This window comes from Micrasema longulum, unplaced genomic scaffold (assembly GCF_059751315.1).
Source record: "Micrasema longulum isolate JH-2025_06_02 unplaced genomic scaffold, ASM5975131v1 h1tg002170l, whole genome shotgun sequence".
NCBI classification, from domain to species: Eukaryota; Metazoa; Arthropoda; class Insecta; order Trichoptera; family Brachycentridae; genus Micrasema; species Micrasema longulum.
In genome coordinates, this window is record NW_028279335.1 from 59,302 (window position 1) to 67,318 (window position 8,017).

The following is an 8,017-nucleotide window of genomic DNA, read 5'->3' on the forward strand; positions in this document are numbered from 1 at the left end:
CCCTTTAAAAAAATGGGTATTGTAAAATTCTGCAAAATACCCCTCTGTTTTGACGATGAACTCCTCATTTGAGCTAAATTTTTTTTCTGCAAGCAATTTCTTCATATAGGATCAAAGTCGTTCAATAAACCGTTGTAGCATTGTACAGTGATCATTTTATCCTGTTCCTTAAAAACGCACGACTATTACGCCCTTCGCATCCCAAAAAAATGTCGCCATTTCATTTTCGGCCGATGGGATTGTCTTCGCCTTCTTTGGAGCAGATTCACCACGGAAGCAACCCATTATTTTAATTGTTGCTTGGTTTCCGGTGTCTGATAATGAAAAAATCTTTCAGATTGTGTTTTACTTGCTCCAAAGACAACTTCAAAGTTAAAAGCCACACCCATTTATCCTTCACCGTGAGCAATCGTAGCACACATCGGGCTGACAACTTTTTCATCCGCAAATTATCATGTAAAATATTATGTACCATTTTTATCGACACACTCATGCCATCTGATAATTTGCATTTTCGTTCGGCGATCAGCGAGAATCGTGTCTTAGACTTTTCCAATAGTTTTCTCGGTCACTGCATCTGCCGGGAGTCCTGGGTGATCCTCATCAAAAACGGATGTTCAATATAAAATCATTGTCGTTGATGGTAAAGGGTTCCATAAACAGCAACCTATTTCACTTTTATCTCTTCCCACGTTTTGTCATCCGAAACCAAAAAGCGAATCACTGAATAATACTGGTCTTTCTCAATTTTAGCAAAAACCAAGGGGTTGCTCCGAGGATCGGAATTTGCTCTACGGCAACTTGTTAGACATTTTTTAACGACTTAAAGAAAATCCCTTCAAAATTTAAAAATTTTTTCGAAAAAAAAATTTTTACTTGCGTTCTAATAATATTCATAATAAGTGCCTTTCTCTATTGATATTATAAATACATTTTCGAAATACTTTTAAAAGAACTGAATAATACTACTAAAATAATTACGGGTTTAAAAACGAAATCTTGGCAAAGGGCTTTACGTTAGTGTGATAATATGGTAAAAGATTGTATCTCTTTTCTTGATATGATTTTGATGGCTGTCGGTTTGGCAAAATATCAAATCTTTTTTCAGAAAACTCTATTGTGTCTAAAAATGAGAACGTGAAACTCGTTTTCTCAAATGCGAGTCAGAATTTATTTTTAAATGTGTTTAAAGGCAAAGTGACTTTCAAGGGTATTTTCCATTAATAATTAGGAAAGTCAGTAGGCTAGCGACCACGCGTTAGTAAGGTATTTTAGACCATGTAAAAAACACGATTTTGGTCGGTAGATGTATTAACGTATCAACAATGTTGATGTAAAATTATTTTTTTAAGACTAAGTTTGCGCTCGATAAAAAAAAACTATACACCCGGTTTGCTTATAAAACTTATACATTATTTATACATTATTGTAAAATTCGCGAAAAGCAAAAATAATGAGAATTTATTAATACACAATTTTTTAAGAGGTTTTATAGAATTTTTCATCTGTAGCAGCGCTGTTCAACTGGCGGTCCGCGAAATTTTTTTTGCGGCCCGCGAGCTGTACATTTTACAGAAAATTTTGTTCAACAAACATTGGAGCAAAACTTTGTCAGAATTAACATTTGACTTGACGTACATATATTTCATTTATAAGTTGTTAAAAACGTGTTGATGGGAATTAAAATATTACGTTACTAATAAGTAAATATGACTTATTAGCTTTATCCATCGGGCAACATTTTGCCAAACGTTAATTTCAATATTCGGAACTACATATATCTGGGAGCGTGCCTTCTCTCACATAAAATCAAATAGCTTGAAGGATTCCACGCTTGAAAATGTAATTAGACTTGCCACAACAAATGTTGATATTTAGATTGAAGAAATTGTTGTTCAACAACTACGGCTAAAATGCTCCCATTAAATAACTTAGAAGTACGTACAAGCATAATCTTTGTTTTGTGAACGTAATTAATTATTTATAAAAAAAAATATCGTAATAATGTTGTGTTTATATAAAGTTTTTATTATTTCTAGTTATGTGTTCTTTTTTGAAAAACTAAAACAAATTAATTTTCAATTGACAAAAACCGACTTTTTTTTACCTATCCTCTTTGCCCCCTGAAATGTTTGCTTCAGAAAAAATGACCCCCTGCCTTAAAGAAGTAGGACAACGCTGATATACAGTACTAAGGAAAAAAAATGTAAATGACTTTCACTTATGCCTACAGTTTCGGCATTGTTTTCGTGTTTTCACCCATACTGGATTTGTACTTCGAAACTTTAGATATTTCAATAACACTGCAATTGGCACATTGTATGAAACACTAGTCCGCAGCAAACAAGAATATTGTTCTATAATTTGCGACTCTTTTGAATTCAGATCCTCAACACAAAATCAATTTAAACAAATACAAACTTATACCACTTTCGGACAAAGGGATTTAAAGTATTATTCAATCAAAATTTATAACCTACTTCCACTTTTAATTAAAACAATGAGTAACGAGAACATGTTCAAAAAGGCTATAAAAAATTAATAATGAAGCTAGGTAGAAATAAAACAGATTGTCTTATTCGCCTAAATCAATATTGTGTCAATTGCTCCACAAATGTATAGCTTATGTTATGTTTTTGTTCTTTTATTGTGCATTTTGTAATATATTTAATATAGATGTACATAAATGAATTATAAACGTAAATACGTAGAGTTTAAAAGTGTCTGAACATTTTGTTAATTATCTCTGTTTATTAAGTTGAAGTGAAATGATGTTTCGGAAAAAACTTAAAAACCACTTGTTCTCTAAATAATTTTAATAAATCCGTAGCACGTGACAACAAAATAGATTGTTCGTTGTCCTTGGCACGGGTAACCCCCGTGAGGTCATATTATTTGAATTATTAATTATAGTTTACAATAGAAAAAAAAGGAAAAATATAAAAAAGTAAAACCACATCCTTGAAATAGATAAGGTTCAAAAGCGATTTTTTCGATACTTATAACTTTAAAAAAATAATGATTATCTTTTCTTGTATCCATCATAATTTTTATCAAGGATGCTGGATCACTAAATACATAAATAATTACATACATAAATACATTGACAGAAAAAAATATACTGGAAAATTTCGACGTCTAAACAACGAACTAAAATGTACAATGACCTACAGCAGAGACTGAAGTTAACATACATACACATTATGAAGTTTTTCTAAAGTCGCGTGAACCTACGCAGAAATTTGGAGTTTGCATCAGTTATATGGAGCTTACAATACATAACAAACATAAAAAGGAATATTTTCATGTTTTTTTTATATATTTTTTTATTTCCTTTTTTTTACTTTAAAAAAAAAATCAGTATAATCTTTTACAGAATGTTTTATTCTCTCTTTCTTATACACAAAAATATTATAACTGTTTATTATTTATTATAGGAGCAGAAATTCATTAACATTTTCTTGTATTCCCACGTGGGATTGTGGGATTTTTTCTTATTTATTATTATGTATTTCATTGCTATGATTTTGTGCTTTATTTTTTGAATAATCTGTTTTGCCTCTTATGTATATTGTAAAAAAAACAAAAAAAATAAATTAAAAAAAGCAATAGAAATGTTCAACCGAAATTTTTGTAATACCAAGATCATAATAAACAATAAAACGCTTTGCACCTATAACCAATCTACTGAACAAAATGATTTTTTTGCCATTAAAAATCGACGCACTATATCTGAATTACGATAATAATGTAAATTATTAAATATTAAATCAGGATCTTTAAACTTATTTTTCAGAAGCAATTTTTGAATCCGGTTTTGCGACACGAAATGCGCGTTTATTCCATCTGCCAGTCTGTAGCACTAACTATGCACTATGCACTACCAATAAAGTTTTGAGTTTTTTCAAGTTTTTGTAGACAAGGATTTAATAGATTTAACCCCCTAGGGAGCTGTTCATATTAACATATTACAACAGAGATAAAGAAATTTTTAGAGAAAATGATATAGAAGTCCAGGCGTCCACCGGGTTTATGACCTGTCGTTGGCTGGTTTAAGTGGTCACTTTACACACTGTGTAACATTCACCCTTCTGCCCATATATGAATATCTATGTTTCTTCAATTTTTCAAAATGTTGACATTTGTTAAGTAAAAGAGCTCAGGCTTTGCCTAATATGTACCTAGGTGAAATAATTTTATCATATGAATATCACCCCCAACAATAAAGGTTCCTGCTTTTTAATTTCACAAACGTCAACAGATTGAAGAATCAAAGGAATATGGATATATAAATATTGGAAGAATGGTGAAAGTTACACAGTTTGTAAAGTGGCCACGTAAACCTTTAAACTTTGTGGCTACAAATTGATTGTAGATCACTTTGTTGATCCGGAATATAAAAAAAAGTTTTCCACACTCACAACACTAGATTAAAAACTAAGGGCTCCCTGTTTGTTCCCCGAATTGCAAATTACTTCGGAGAGTGAACATTAAATTGCGTTGTTCCAAGATTGTTCAATGATCTTCCACAAACCATCACACATGAAAGATCTTCAAATGAAAAAAAAAAGAGCTGAAGAAATATCTTCTAGATATTTTATAGTGCCTGTTTATAAATTAATTTGTAAAATATAAATAAAATAAATGTAATATAAACCTGTCATTAAATAAAAAATGTGTCCTACCGAAAAGTCTTTAGACTTAGTGGGTAACAAATTCTTATATGTATTTTTTAATTATAAAATAAGCGCTGCTCTGCAGCACTGAAACTGAAACCAGCTAATGGCAGATTATAAGCCCTGTGAATGCCTATGCTTCTATATTCCCTTCTCTAAAAAGTTCTTCATCTCTGTTGTAAAATGTTAAATATGCATAAAACTCTTTCCTCTATCGTTTTTGTTCGACTTACAATTATTTTTTTTCGTAAAGTGATGATTTCAACACGCTCTGTAAATTGATTATAAATAAATTGCGACTCATTCTATCTGGCTGAAATACACTCCCACTTGCTTTTTTTATGATGCACAAACTTACACACACCTGAATACTTGCTCTTAAATACACATAAATACTCCTATATATGTTTATATTTGTGGGGTTTATAGTCCATAATCGATGACACACACGTGCTAAAACAATTCACCTGAAATAGTGTGATGACCGAAGAAAGCAATGTCATCAACTTTTGTAGAATCCAATATCACATTTGATGCAAATCTATCAGTATTGGAAATGAAATCGGGATCATCGTTCTCCAGTACATTCACATTGACGTTACCATGAAGAAATGAACTAAAAAGGAACGTCGCCTATAAAGAGACTCCAGTCAGTTAGCCCAACAAGTTCAGTTCAATTCAGTCCAGCTCGACGTAGTCACTCAGTTCCAGCACGTAGTTTAAGTGCAGTCTCTTCAACCCATCATCGCCGTTACGCTTGTGCAATAAAACTATTTGCTGTATCTTATTCGCCATGCATTAAATACGCATAAAACAGCAATCATGTGTCTTCTCTGTCAATCTCTAACTGGGGTAGGAGCTTCAACCAACCCTCTCAACGCACACATTTAAGAATGCACCATAATTTAATATGTTTGATAATTATTTAGAAACTTCGCTGGTCAGTCTTGTAATTTGATCATTGTTGACTGTATTTTTCTATAAATAAATACATAAAAAATATAGTGACGACCAGAGAGTAGAGGGATGATAACAACGTATTGTTAATGCACACGGTACATTCCCAATGGGTTTATAATATAAGGGAGCGCAGTACGCCACTCGCCCTTCTTTGCCTCTATCAGCATTTTCGATGCGCAGTAACTAACTACTCGTATTTTCGTGGTCTATAATGGTCCGGGAAATAGATTTTGTACCTCTTTACCCGAGAGGCGGACCACTCTACAGCCGGTTTCCTCTTTCAGGATTTTTACCTGAGATTAGCCAAAAAGCCGAAACACTCGTCAGGGATTTTAATTTTATAGAACACGAAGATCTTTTTTTTTCATCTTTCTGGACACAGACAGAACAAAATCTTTTCATCATTTTTCTATTAGCTGTCAACATAAATTGTGTCAGTTTTTTCCGAATTTCAAATGAGCACCTTAAGTTTTTTTTAAATCACAAATTTTTTTTCTGGCATATAAGATATTGTAAACTTATAATTAGAAATCAAACACTGATTTGAGTCTACTGAATACTTTATTTTTTTTTTACAAATATAAACATATAAAAATAAAACTTTGTGACAATTGTTTCGCCTTATTAGGGCATTTTCAAACGAATGTGCTGAATACTTTATTTTATTTTTACAAATATAAACATATAAAAATAAAACTTTGTGACAATTGTTTCGCCTTATTAGGGCATTTTCAAACGAATTGTCACAAAGTTTTATTTTTATATGTTTATATTTGTAAAAATAAAATAAAGTATTCAGTAGACTCAAATCAGTGTTTGATTTCTAATTATAAGTTTAAATATGGAGTTCTACAAAATTAACACCAAATCAATCAATATAAGATATTGTGTTTGGTTTTACGTTACATATATTTTTTTATTTTATTAAAAGCCTTCGAAATGGAATACCGAGTAGACGAAAGTGAGAATTTTCGATACATTCCGTTCGCATTCAATCGAGGGAATAAAGCTGTCAAAGCTTGTAGCGATATTTGCGTAGTGTATGGTGGAGATGCATTGAACTTTTGACTTATTCGTTGTAATTTTGTTTTGTTGAGCCTTCTTGTTCTATTTATTCCATTCTTGTTCCATCTTTATTGAACACTATTTAATAATGTATTCTCGTTTATTATTTTACGACAAATTATTCAATTATTAAGTTTATATTATGCACTAACTTTGTGGTTATTCATTATATAAAAATAAATAAAACAACTTTGTTTTTAACCACTAATTTTGATTTTTCACCAACCGGTTTCAAAGCAAACAAGCTTCGTAAACCTTGACAAAGAAGCTTGTTTGCTTTGAAACCGGTCGGTGAAAAATAAAAATTAGTGGTTAAAAACAAAGTTATTTTATTCAATTGTTAATTACTAAAAATACTCACTTTAGCCTTCTTGCCATTTATTTATTTATTCATACAAAGATAAATGTAACACAAAATATTAATGTATCCCTAACTCCACGAGGCCAAGAGCCTTATGTTGAGTTGAGATACAACACAATAAAAAGTGGAAGCATAGATATACTTGAAAGAATCATCATCATTCCCTTGCCGCACCTAATAGTGTATAGGGCACTGCATTAGTACACCAATTGGAGCGTATCTTGGTCATATTTGTTACATAAAGGTAAGATGATCAGTCTTACACTTCAGGTATCAATCCAGGGACTATGAAATATTCTAGTGTGAAAACACCTTTTTGAATATCAACCGTGCCGGGAATCAAGCCCGTGATCTCTTGAATGATAAGCAAATACGCTAACCATTACACCACGAGGCCGATAATTGAACGGAAACCGAAATGAACATTTTCGTTTTTTTTTTTTAATATTATTTATTGGGGATATCAACAGTAATGCATGTAAAAAAATATAACAAATAAAATGTATAGAGAATAAGTCCAATGACAGATATCCACAGAAATACATGAAATACTCGAACAATATATGTTAATGTGTTTGTTTGAGTGTAAGTGCGTGAGAGGGGGAACATGTGCATTTAAATTATTGCACAAGTGTCAAAAATATATAAAATATGAAATATTAATTGTAAAAAAAGATTTTAACTAAGAAACTACTAAGTATTAGAGAAAAATGTGTGTTTTACAATGCGCACTTTGAATGTTTATTTGTAACAATTAAAGGGATCAAAAAGTGGAAATTTCTAATTATACTAACGAGCTAAGCGTATAAGTGAAGAGTTCAGGGCATAGTTCGTACGAACTGCTGGCACATGAAATAGAGAGCTCGACGTGTGACGGGTGTGGTAGCCAGGGACGTTTAATGATAACTCCGACATAACAGCCGGGCTATCAAGGCGTCCACTAAGTATGTCATGA